The 14176-nt window shown below is 37.2% G+C and overlaps 1 long non-coding RNA gene across 1 annotated transcript; it reads right to left on the minus strand.

Annotated features, from left to right (window-relative positions):
- Nucleotides 1-1163: 1163 nt before the first annotated feature.
- Nucleotides 1164-10719, minus strand: LOC148369256 (uncharacterized). The gene is made up of 4 exons (XR_015849873.1): nt 10409-10719; nt 8255-8314; nt 5230-5300; nt 1164-1345 (listed from the first exon to the last, which is right to left on the minus strand). It is a non-coding gene; the product is annotated as an uncharacterized LOC148369256 (long non-coding RNA).
- Nucleotides 10720-14176: the final 3457 nt, after the last annotated feature.

Consider the following 14176-nt stretch of genomic DNA (forward strand, 5'->3'; position numbering starts at 1 on the left):
CAATCACACGTATAGCAAGCCTACTCAGCTGCTTTCACACATTTGTTTTTAAATTGTTTTAATTGAAAATAGTGTAATTTATTAAACACTTGTTTTTATTTCTCTTTAAATTTAAGTGTTACAGTATAGTGAACCTGGTTACTGTCCATTTTGCACATCTGTTCAGATGCTCCTCTTGCACAATTGCACTATTGTACATTACTCATAACTATGATTATTTACCTACTGCTGCACAGCAATATATTTTAACTTTATATGATCCTCACAATCAATTCTTTTGCACTATTCTACAGTATCCTTTTTCAGATTTTTTTCTACATACTTGTTTTTTTCTTTATATGTATTATCTATACATTTAAGGAAACTGTGGGTCAGATGAATCGACATTTTGTTCTGCATACATGGGTGCAAAAATGACAAATGAAGTACATCTATTGTATTGTATTGCATTGTATTGTATTGTATTGTATTGTATTGTATTGTATTGTATTGTATTGTATTGTATTGTATTTTATTCTATTCTATTCTATTCTATTCTATTCTACCTAGTTAAACTCTGTCTCATTGATTTAAATGACACTGTTTACATTTCACGGATCCCTTACCAGCTAGGGTAGTTGGGGCATCACTTCCTGTGGTGTGTTTTGGGCAAGAACAGCCTAACGGCGCACGTCCCTCCCCAGGACGTTTTGTTTTGTTTTTGTTTTGCTTCCCCATAAAAAAGAGATTTCCATGGTTACCACTAGCAGAACCCTGCTGATCAGACTCAGATACAGCACCTTCATCATCTGGTTGCTGTTGTTTTTCAGTGTAAAGCTTCATCCTGCTTTTATTAAATTTTGAGTATCGTAAAATCTTGTTTTGCCCATCCCAGCCATCTCCGGACAGTGGGCAGGGGATATATATATATATATATATATATATATATATATATATATATATATATATATATATATATATATATATATATATATATATATATATATATATATATATATATATATATATATATATATATATATATACATTGTACGTACATTTATTTACCAGCATAATTTTTTTTAAAGTGTAAATAATTTAAAATCATCAAAAATGTATTAAATAGAAGTTGACAGGTATTCATCCATCCTTGTCTGACCAGAGATAATACAAAATCAAAGAGGCACAAACCATCTTGTTTATTGAAAACAAATGCAATACATATCATACTGGCAGCATGGTGATACACTTTTCTTTTTTTAAGCATGTAATATTTATAACCTAAACATTTCAAATGCATGCTTCTTTTTTAATACGTGTTCTGTAGTCTTTTGTGTTTGGCCTTGTTTCTGTCTCCTTGTTTGTCCTGTGAAATGTTATTCACCATGAGCATCAAATGAGTGCAGAATAAACATTCTTCAAAACAAATAAGGAACAAACGGGCAAATGACAAACCCCTTAATTATTTACAGTCCCTCCCTGATATTTCATGCATACTCTACATTCATTGCACATGTAGTTGTGTTTCTTAGCATGCTCATGTACAACTGGAAAGAGTGCCGATTAAGATGCCGTGAATGACTGCATTTGCCACTTCAACTCTTCAAGCACCACCACAGTTTGAGCTTTAAGGGCTACTGAACGACCAAAACCAGGTTGATCTCACTGAAGCGAAACCAGTTATTCAGTAATGCAAGAAGGTGAGGATAGAGAAAAAAAATAAGTCTCACTCAGATACATAAACCTACTGTAAATATTTACAGCATACTTGAAGACTTTCTCAGTATTGTGTGGGAAGTAAGATTAATTTATATTAACTTTTAAGTCAATCATACCACAGGTAGGCATTTAAGAACCATTCCCTAGGTCATTGTTTGAGTGAGAAATATTATTAAAGCAAAATGATGTGAGCGATACGTTCGGTGAAACGATAGAATTGAATCATTTGTTTAGCACATGCCCAACGGCAGTGGTGTCTAAGCTGTGGCCTGGGTGCTTTTTCAGGCCTGCAGCATATACTGAAAATCAAACATGCTCCAAAAATGTGTTTTATACATTGTATGACTTTTTAAGATATCAGTAGACACAGCTGAAAATTTGAGTTCTTTGAAAGTATCTATTTTTTTGATGAGACATTTTTTTGCAAAACTCTTCAGTTTGAACTAACCTTAACATACATGGTTGGAATTCTGTTTGAAACAATATCAAAAAACAAAAGTACAAATTTTGGTTTGTTTCACAAAATATGATAAAATAACTAAATGAAGAAGTGGCACTTTTCTCTGAATATTTCTCTATGAGGCCCTGAGAGATGTTTGGATAGCTTTGCATGGTAATGACTGAAATGGTGCAGTCAATGGAGGCGGGTGAGGTGGAGCTGTACCTGTTATCATGGAAATTCTAATTTAAAATATATTAAATTTTATATTATAAATATATATATATATATATAAATATTTATTCAGTGTTGAAGTTCTTTCTTTTTTAACTTCACATTTTTGGGATATACTTTTTCAAAATCGTGGATTTTTCACAATAAATTATGAATATTGATAATACATGCATGGTGTTTGCTAATGCAGAGTTAGGAATGCAATTCTCTTGCCTCATGGCAAAGGGAGATGTTAAGACTAAGGATTCTGATTTGGCGTACACCTCCCCACCACAGAATAGAACTACAGATTTTTTTTATCTATTCTACCGTGTATATATTGCTTTCTTGCCATTACAAAAAAAGTATGAATATGATGTTGGTTTATTTGTTTGTAAACCTGACTGTGCCTTACCAGACACAAAACTCACTGCCAAAACTTGTGGAAGACCCTTTCAATTATTACAAATTATAGCCAGAAGGGATCAGAATGGGCTGCTTTTTTTCTATTTTTTCACACTTTGTAACAAAACAGATACATGCATTCTTAAATAATACACTGAGCTGACTAAAACATGGACTTGTAACTATGAACTCATTTAGTCCAAAGTTTTTAAGTCTTATTTCGAATATTTAGACCATTCCGTTTTATTCCCAGTGTATTTTAAACTTTGCCTGGTCCTGCTAGTTTTGTTCGATTCGAAGTGTGCCTTTTTTTGGAAGGTTTCAGGCCTTTTTTTGGAAGGTTTCAGGTAAAAAAAAATATTGGAAGATGGGGCCATGGTTAGCCCCCATTTAAACTATTAAACCTTCAAACCGCTCTCAACCCTTTTTACATTTTTTAAATGCCTTCGTTCTATTTGCGCACAAACATTTTTTTAGAATTCTTGTTGAAAAACTTATTTCAGCCAGAAAGTTTCAAATAGTTTTAGAAACAAATTGCTTTTTAAATACAGCACAGCATCTATTTGAATGGTGGTCAAAATTAGGAATATATATATATATATATATATATATATATATATATATATATATATATATATATATATATATATATATATATATATATATATATATATATATATATATATATATATATATATATATATATATATATACATATGTGGGCGAATATTTGTGAATATGTGTATTTAAGTGTATGTGAACATGTAGGCATATATATAGATTTATCCATGTGAAAGTATGCATATACAGTAGGATTGTATGAGTTAATATACAAGTAGGATTGTGTACGTTTATTTGCCTGTATGTCAGTGTATATATATATATATATATATATATATATATATATATATATATATATATATATATATATGTACATGTATTTCGATTTGTTTTGTTTTGTAAAGGGGTGAGAGCTAATAAGCTATGTTTTTTCTCACTCCTTTCTGAATATGTCTTTCGTTTTCTATTACTTCGTTGTGTGGTTTATTTAGCGTCCTCTTTTTGCTTTTTGCTTTTTGCTTCTTTTTCCGTTTTTACATGTTTATGTTTCCCAATTTTTTTGGACAATGATCAGAAAGCCTTGCACTGTTTGTGATGCGTATTCAGAATAAATGAGTAACAACAACTCCAACATCTGAAAGACGTCCATAAAACATTTGCTTTTTCATTCAGTAGACATGAAGAGACAAAAGTTGTTTCACAAAAACAAGTCGTATGTAAGGCTAGGTTGACACTGCAGAGCTTAATGTTCAATTCCACTTTTTAGGGTGTAATCCGATGTTTTTGGGAGATTGTTCACATTTCAAACTAAAGCGACTTTGTTTGTGTGAACAGCCACAAATGTCCCGCGTGTGTAAAAGAGGACACGTGACATCACATGCAATGTGCTCCTGTTTGCGGAAGAACATTGTTCAAGAGATCGCAGTTCGAATCCCGGCTCCTCCGTGTTACATGTCGAAGTGTCCTTGGGTAAGACACTGGACCCTTAATACCCCCCAATAAGCAGGTTGGCATGGCTGCACGGCCGCTATTGGTGTGTGAGTGTGTGTGAATGGGTAAATGTGAAGCACATTGTAAAGCGCTTTGGGAAGTCTTCATTGAATTGAAAAGCGCTATATAAATTCAGATCATTTCATTTCAGTTCCTGTTAATATTAATTACATCTAAAACTCTCTCTCCCCTCATTGAATGTTCTCCGTGTGGTGTGACCTGAATGTAAATATTTTTAACTACAACCAGATACTATCGCTTTATCAATGAACGCCCCTGTTGCTCACAGCAGTTACACCAAGCAACATGTTGGGAATCAGTTGAGTGAGTTACAAAATGAACAAGTGTTTATCCCTCTTGAATGTGTAAAATCATAACACTCAGTGTTTTCATCCGCCATGGTTGTTGGATTCTTTGCATCTTCCCGGCCTGGTTGTAGAAAGAAAAGTGACGTCCGCCTATAGATGACGTGCAGGATGCATGAATAAGCCTTGAACGTTCAAACAGAGGTCGCATTCAAAAAGCTTAGCAAAGTCTTGGATTTAGTACCACATACATAATAGTGATCTGGTTCTGGTGTGTAAAAATCTAAAATCTTCTGTTGAGATAATCTTTAAAAGATCAATTCAGATTTCCCTGCAGTGTGAACCTAACCCAAGTCTTTAGGAAGAATATCCTTGAGGGTTTGTACTCTAGGCTTGTGACAGTCAGGGAACTTTACTGACATGCTTTCAAGGTTATATTTAACCAAACAGTTTTTGACTGTGCAAATTTGTGTGAGATTAAACATGTTTAAGTACCTTGAAAGGAGAAAAAAGAAGCCGGAAAAGTATTTAGCATGCTAACAATGCCCTCCACTTGCTGACTGTCCACTGTGTGTCCAATGGCTTACAACCCTACATGAAATACGAGAGGGAACTCACATAGGAATAGAAAGCCATACGACACATCCGTGCGCTCATTTGGATTACGGGACTCAATGGCGCTGCAGCGACTGCATGCAAACAAAAGAGAGGTAACGTGAGGGGCAGGTTGCACACAACATTCCAGATTTAACATTCACATAAGCATGAATAATTAAACAAAGAAACAGTCTCCGTAATCCCTGGGGAGCTAGATTCCTCTCTAAAATTGTACTTTTCACAGCACAAAGTAAAATAATATGACCCTTCCCCGATGTTTGAACCTTACAGCAGCATGTTCTGGGAGTGATTTCATTCCCGAGGCAGGCAGAACGAATCTTTTGTATAAAATGCTTTGCGCTTTTATATCGCAGCTACTTTACTACTTAATCTAAAGTACCCCAAACAAACTTTTTTTTAAAATCCATGTCTGACTTTGGAAAGAAATCGCTATATTGCTTTCAATCACATTTGGGAGCAGAAAACTTATTGTGCACCAAACGTTTTGCTATATATTGTTTGAATCCCAAATTTCACAGGAAATTCGTATCGCACTGAGAACTGTCAAGTTAGAAAATTGAGGAAGAATGTAGTGGAATAAAATCATCACATTTGTTTTTCCGGTTTCAGATCAGGGGATGTTGTAGTTGTGGCCTGTGGAGTCCTTTGAGACTTTTTTGCAATCAACGTGACTTGACTTTTTATTCTACTGTATTGCTTATGTTTTGAATTTAGCTTAAATTTGAGTTTTTTGTCTTTTTCATGATAATTTTATGTTTTAATAAATGTAACTATCTCTAATATTAACATAATAATTTACTAAACAAATTGATATGTATTTGGAGTGAAAGATCACGGAATGTATTAATTAACTCTAAAAAAAAATTCTAAAAGGAGAGTGTGTATTATTTATCGCCCTCTAGTGGTAAAAACAAATTCATCAAATACAAATTATATATTGATTTAAATGATAAACAAAAACACATCAACTATTATTTAAACATGCATTTTAAAAAATACTCGAGTCTCACCTAAAGAGAGCTGACATTGCCTGCCATCTAACTAGTACAATTACTCAAAAACCTCAAGAAGGCTGGGCCAAAAACATGAGAAGTAAAATGGTATTAACCACTTTGAGTGCCTTCAGTTTGCATTCTTCCTTGTGATTTTTAACACTTGTTTTCAATTGCACTACATACAGCAACATCCAGTTGTCAAATAACACACACTGTCCCTGTAAGGAAAAATGTAAGTTGCAAAACATGTTAAAATAATCACAAAAGAGGAAAAAATAATGTAAATGAGGAATGATCTTGCAGTGGACCAAAGATTTTTTCTTAATTGAGGAAAGCATGATTTAACTTGGAAATAATTTATTTAATTTTAAATTATGTTTTTCTTATTTTATTATAAAACAAGTAGAAGAAATAACTGTAAATTAAGCTAATTTTAAGTATATTTGTGAAAAAGAATCATTTTAACTTAAAACTAAATAAGACCAAAATTATTTACAAACTACCTATTTGATGTGTTTTTCAAGTAAGAAAAAGATACACCTTTATTTTTTTAAATGTGCAAAATTAGATGCCAATAAATTATTTCATTCACTATCTTTTAGTTGTAAAGAAATGACCTTTAAAGACGTTTGTGCTTTAAGCAGAATCATGAAACAACTATATCTGCAACATCTAATCTAATGCAAAAATACTCTATAAAATCCAATTTGTGTGTGTGTTTTTATGTGATTTATAGTCTCCGAAATAGCTGAACCGATTTGCATGAAAATGTACTCGGATGTTTTTTAGGCCTCCAAGAGTGTTAGGTAGGTTTTGTTTCAAGGAACCCCCAATAAATGCCAACAGAATCAATAAACATCAGCTTTTTGGTGGTCTTTAATACCCTCTGATGCCTTAGTTGGGTACTGCAGCTCCATACCACCGACCATTCCAAGCAGCCAAATCCAATCTTCTGTTGGTCCAGCAACGCCGGGCCATTTTACTTGTATTTCAATAAAATGAAATAATGGCACCCTTCTGATGTTGGCAGACAATCTGAGGTTTTCATGAAGTAGTGACTTGAATCAGGCTCCTAAAGTTAGATTTGCTCACTCAGATGTGTACTCAGAGAACAGTAGCCGTTGTACAAACAAGAAGGAAGAAAAAAAAAATGCTGTGTGCAGAGTGGAAGCAGGCCACTATGGAGGACAGAGGAGGCATTTATTGACATTGTATCAAGTGCAACCAAGGTATTCGGAGTGCGTAGGGGCCAGGTATTTGTCGGCCTGTGATTCTTGTCTCCAGTTCAAATAACAAAAGCCCCTTTGAGATGGCTTTAACCCCCACTCACACACTTCCTGTACTATGCTGCAACTTAGTCGTTCTGAGAGAATCCCTTCTCTTCCACTTTGCATGCACCTGTTACAGAAAGAAAAACTGCATCTCACTTTTAATTTTGCTTTTAATCATAAAAAACAACTGCGTGCACCGAACCCTGAAATTATAAGTGTTTTGTGTGCGAGGTAGGGAATTCAGCACACGCTGATGGAGCGAAGTTGTTTATTCACAAAAGGCCACCTCAGATGAGCCTCGGCGAGTTTGTGCCAATGCATATCTCAGCATAAATTACCAAAGCCTCCGTGACAACCTCTGTCCAGACAAGAAGGTGATTGTTAGCCGCAGGGAGGATTAGCTCTAATCCTGCCCACTAACAGCATACATGGTCCATCTCTGCTGGGAGCCAATTGAGACAATCAACTCTGCCAGATGTTTTGAATCGCAAATGACGATCTCATCAGGTATCGGACATGGCTTGATGGAGAAGCATGCTTGATGATGGAGTTAAAAAAAAATCAAGAGCAACCCCGTGAATGACTCTCACAAGATCACAGATTAGTAGCTCTGGATCCAAACATGATTTCTTATCTCGACTTACACAAAAGCACCTTACACTGACAGGCAACAGAGGTAAACTCTTCCTCAAGGTCTTCATAATTGTGAAAGTAATGTTCGGTTAACACAGGTGGACGATGGAAACGTGTGACTCTTACCCCTTTGTATCTGTCCCGCGTCCCTGGCTGCAGCCCGAATGGCATCCCTTCAGCCTGATACTGTATGGGGAGACAATGGGTAGCAGGAGAAGGGGGAGGAGTTACTATGCGAAGCAGGAGGGGGTAAAACCCCGAATGAAAACCTGGAGAGAAGGGAAGCTGGTGAAAGGGACTGAAGGGATCACCCACTTATAACGCTCCCGAAACGTTACATGAATGGCAATTCCTCAGCCCCCTCCTCTCCTCCCTGGCTGTAATGTCAGAGAAAACATCAAGCAGAAAATCCCTGCTTCATGTGGGAAATGCCCGGAAAAACAAGAGACTGTGAGAGAGCGCTCGCTGCTCCTGGTTTAAAACAAGTCCTTTTCTTTGGCCTTCTTTGAACGATTTCTTAAGACTTTAAGTTGGCAGAGTGCCCACTGGTCCTGGATGGATGAAAGAGGGGCTGAGATAGGGAGGGGGGTGGCCTCTATTGTGTTTGTTCCCGTCCTTTCAGGCTGGTCACTCAAGTTGATCTTTGCAGGCATTGAGAAAATTCTTTAGTTATCCTTCATCATTTACACTAATGAAACTGCAAAATTCCAATTGGGGAAAAAAAACTAAAATCGTCGTGTACTTGGCAGACAGACAGTGTTCCCTTATTTTAAATAATCTCGCACTTTTTAGTAAAGCATCTTTACAATTGTATTAGTTGCCGAAGTTAGACATACTTGGTTAACAGGACATTTTGTATTATACTTTGTTCTACTTAACACATCCTAGTGATAAAAAAACGTTATTAATTAAAAAAAAAACACCAACAACTTTGATTTCAATAATGAGCAAAAATACATGATCGACGTTGACGCTTTACACCGACAACAACAGTGATCATATGATGAAGTTGCTGCATCTGAGTCGGATCAGGAGACCGCTCCTGCAACTGGTAACCATTGAAACCAGTATTATCGGACTGATTTGATGGACACCCAAAAAAACAGCCTCTAAAAAAACGTGTGCAGCCAGGTTATACTTGCCAAGACACACCACAGGAAGTGGTGCCTTGACGATAAAGGGATCCATGAACCAAAAAAATCGCATTTTTAAAAATACTCATCGTTCAAGATATGTGTATGTATTTTACATAACATTATGCTCACTTAGAGAAAACTGACTCAACTGCTAAGGGTACCCACAAAAACTAAAAACCTTGTAAAGGGCTGGGCAACAAAATATTAAGAAAAATCGTAGTGTATGTTCACTTTTGAGTGAGAGGGAAAGTATAAAAGAAGCATATACTTTTGTATTATTTTAGAATGATTTTCTTTTTATGGTAAATCCTTTATATAAACTGTAAAATTGGAAAAATAACACTTAAATGAAGTTTTTAACTAATACCTGCTCCTTAATTTGTTTGTAATTTTAGCAAGGAAAATATTTAGTAAACTATACAAGGAGAGTGTGGAGGAGTCAAAACATATTTTACCGCTTGAATAAAATAATGATGATTAATTGTTATTATTATTATAATTATCATAAGAAAATCTGTGCTCATTTGAGATAGATTTGATTTTCTTCGGAAATATAAAATAAAAATACTTCAGTAAAATTTGCAAGATTATTAAACCCTTTTTTTACATTACTTTTTACTTTTTTCACCTTTACCTTCATGTTGTCCTTATTTTAAAGCCTATCTGTGTATTTTTTAAAACATCTTACATGGAAATGTGAATAAAAACAAAATTATATTTATTTTGCTGTTGGGACCAATCTAGGTAAAGTCATAACATTTATAGTTGTATAAAATATAACTCAGGGATTTTTTAAAGGTTTTTAACAACACTGTGGCGGGTCATTTAGACCCGAAGACGACTGGAGGGTTAAATATTATGTTTAGGTTTTTACTAGATGAGAGCCCTGTGACTGGTTGGCAACCAGTTCAGGGCGTCCCCCTGTTCATTGCCCAAAGATAGCTGGGATGGGCTCCAGCACCCCCCGCGACCCTACTGAAGATAAGCGGTGCAGATAATGGATGGATGGATTTACTAGATGAGATAAGGTTAAAAGATGCTGAAAACACAAAGTACAGTTAATAAAAAGCACTAACATGAGTTCTACTGTCAAATGCCCACCCCTCCTCCTTCTCACACACAAAGACCAATATTGTGAACTTACTTTGTCTTTTAGTAGCAGTCCATCAGGACCTTTGCAAGCGAGTGTAGACAAAACGGCAGGTGTTGTAGCCCACCCTGCTCGCACATTAAACGCGGGATGACGTTTTCCCAAGTTTATCACCCGGCGTGATGTTCTGAGGGTGAAGAAGACTTAACTCTGGCGCAACTCTCGCTTGTGCCGCATCAATGCTGCAAGAAGACTGAGCCTTGTTTTCACTCTCAGTCTGCCGACCCCTCCTCCTCTTTCATCGCTAAGCCTTCCCTACACTTTCAGCTTTCTTTTGGCTTTTCCAGCAAATACACACAAGCCGAGCTCGTTTCTCTCCGCTAGGTTCCAGGAGGACACATATTTTTTTCCCTTCCCTCTAAAAGAGACGGTGTGAGGTGAAGCAGAGTGTTTAATGGCAAAGATCATGTCATGAAACTACTAGGATAGTGCACGTCTTTTTAGTTAATGTCTGAGTGCTGTTACTAGATTATGAAGTATTGCTGTTTACTTTGATGCTGTTTTCTCTCTCTCTCTCTCTCTCTCTCTCTCTCTCTCTCTCTCTCTCTATCTCTGATAATAATAATTAATCATTATAGAATCAATTACAAAATCCTTCTGCACACCCACATGGCCATTCATAACCTTGCCCCTCCCTACTCCTCCGACCTCCTTCACACTGACACGCCATCCCGCAGCCTTAAAACATCTCACTCCCTCCATCTTACTATACTGTTCCCGCCGACCGTCTCAGCTCCATGGGGAGCAGAGCTTTCAGCCGCTCTGCCCCCTAGCTCTGGAACTCATTGCCGCCTGAGCTCCGGAATTCTGCAAACCTGTTCACCTACAAATCCAAACTCAAAACTCATCTCTTCAGACTTGCCTTTTTTTTACTATATGCCTCACATACCGCCCCTTTTTAGGGCCCGGTCACACAGCCGTTTGCGGCTGAATCACGGCCAGAAATTTCTGCCTGTGAGGTGGACGCCATTGGACGCTTTGAGATCGCCATACAGATGAGATAGAGCAGTGCTTAACACGCGTTCGGAAATTCACGCGCGGCATGGCAGCGCGAAAAAGTTTTGCGCTGCTCAATACTTTAGGGCACGGGTACACAGGCTTTCACTGTCGTATCGAGGCTGAATCACGGCCAGAGATTTCTGGCCGTGAAGCAGACGCTGTTTGGCGCTGTTGGACGCTTTGAGACCGTCATATAGACGAGATACAGCACTGCTTTACTCGCGGTCGGAAATTCACATGCGGTTGGCCGCGCGAAAAAGTTTTGAGCTGCTCAAAACTTTGAGCACGTGTTAACCGCGGGTGGCACACGAGGTAATGACGCGGAAATGACGCGGAACGACGTGCTCTGGCCGCGGCCAGGGCGGGGTTACACATGGGTAGGACGGGAAATTTCAGCGGGTAATCGTGGGTGGAGCATGGTAATAGCATGTTCTGCGCCTGTATCGCGGTGTTATTACGTGAAATTAGCGTGTTACGCGTGTGACGTCAAACGCCTTTCTCCGCGTATATACAGCGCGATTTGCCGAGCACACGTCAGTTGTGCTCGAGACGTCAAGGGGTGGACATGGATCCCCGTCACCGTAGTGACCTCGTCTTAATCCATTTTTATTTCTTGACATTTATTATCATTTCATAACAAAATAAAACGTGGTCTGGATCAGTAAGGGGTCGTAAGCTGATTCAGGAGAGCAGACGTGGTCGGGATCAAAAACAGGTCGTAAACCGGAACGGGAGAGCAGACGTGGTCGGGATCAAAACGGGTCGTAGCCGGAGACAAACGGGGAGATCTGGAACGGAAAGGTGGAAAAACGGGTGCAAAAAACAGGACAGGCAGGAGTCAGGGTCAAAAAGGCTTGCCTTGTAACAACAGAAGTTTGCAGACGGACTGACAAAAGGAGAGTAACAGGACCAGGCTTAAAAAGGGACAGGGAGCCAATCAGATAGCCCGCAGCGGCTGGCGCCAAATGAGCGGGCACAGGTGATCCAATTTGTTAATCATGACAGATTTGAGGTATATCACCCATGCTTATGAGTTTTATGTAATTGTTTTTATTCCGAAAATTAAATTCCTCCCGTGACACATATCTGTTTGCATAGATTACATTCTCGACTCTATTTTGACCGAAAGAGTTGCACGCCAGTCAGTTTAGTGGAAAAACGCGGTTCAAAGTCCTTTGGCAAAAAGTGTGTGCGTCACATTTGCTTGACCTCACTTTGTTGCAAAGTTTAACTTGTTTGTAGCCGTCGGACTTGCCAGTGGAAATAAACATATAGCGACTTCCTGCTTCCCGTTGACGTTCGCATATTTGTTCAGCTCATTCTTGGGCTGTCAAACCGCCGTTCGCTTCGAAAAAAAGCATGCAGTTTATGAATCTTCTTTATTAAAATCAGGACAACTTGCATGCAACACACTTACACATGCACAGCAGCGTACTTGGTTTATGCAGTGTGCAATTTCCTAACTATGATTTGGTTTCAAACGAATTGTGTAATATAATAATACACGGCCTTACATCTTGATTATCCTGAAGATGAGTAATGACACTTACAAAATTGGAGTGAGTGATTGCCAGTATACAGAAAGAATGAGACCACATTAACGTTAAATTTCCATTGTTTGGTGATTCCGTATTAAAAGTAATTTCCCTTATGCGGCCAGTTCAATGTTTACGCTAGAAGTGATATACTTTGAATTTGAATTACATGGGATTCACAGTATTTCAGTCTGAAACAAAAGAATGAACGTAGTTGAGTTTTTTTAATGATGGGCGAATATTTGAAGATTTTTTGGGGGATTCAATTAAAAAAAAACAGCAAATCAGTTCCTAAATTCCAAATATACAACAATAAATACACAAATAAATAAAAACCTAAGTTTATAAATACACTATTGCTGTACTTATTATTCCCAATTACTAGATAAATTATTTTGCAAATTTAATTGATTATTTTTTTTCAACAAGAGCAATTCTTGATAAAAAAAGAGAGAATAATACTGCCAATGAACGATTGTAGCCAATGTGGCTGGTGGATAGTTTGTCTCTGTTTAAATGTCCATTTTCAGCGCCGTTTATCCTCGCTAGAGTCGCAGAGGTGCTGGAGTCCATCCTAGCAATCAGGGGCCACCCTGAACTGGTTGCCAGCCAGTCACAAGGCACACAGAGACGTACTGTACAATTCACTCACACCCAGGGACAATTTGGACCAGCCATTCAACCTGACATGCAAGTTTTTTGGGAAAAATGGGAGGAAACCAGAGTGCCTGCAGGCACGGGGGGAAAACATGCAAACTCTGCACGTGGAGGCCACAATACCTGGAATCGATCCCTGGACCTACGCACTGTGGGGGGTGCGCGCTTACCACCCATCCACAGCGCCACCCTGTGTTGATATCATTTTTACCTTTTTTCTATTTATGTGACATCCATTTCAATGAGTGAAAAAATAAAAACATGTGAAAAACATTTTCTTATGTAATACAAACTTGTTTTTCAATGCAAAAACAAAACTTAAATGAGTGAAATATTTTAGTAAGGCAAATGGCAAAAATATTTGGCCACTTTAAATACATAAATAAATGTTAAATTTGTAAAATTATTTATATATCTATATCTATCTATATATCTATATATACATCTATATATATATATATATATATATATATATATATATATATATATATATATATATATATATATATATATATATATATATATATATATATATATATATATATATATATATATATATATATATATATAT

Source organism: Urocampus carinirostris, chromosome 3 (assembly GCF_059441175.1).
Source record: "Urocampus carinirostris isolate Australia breed hairy pipefish chromosome 3, RoL_Ucar_1.0, whole genome shotgun sequence".
NCBI lineage: Eukaryota > Metazoa > Chordata > Actinopteri > Syngnathiformes > Syngnathidae > Urocampus > Urocampus carinirostris.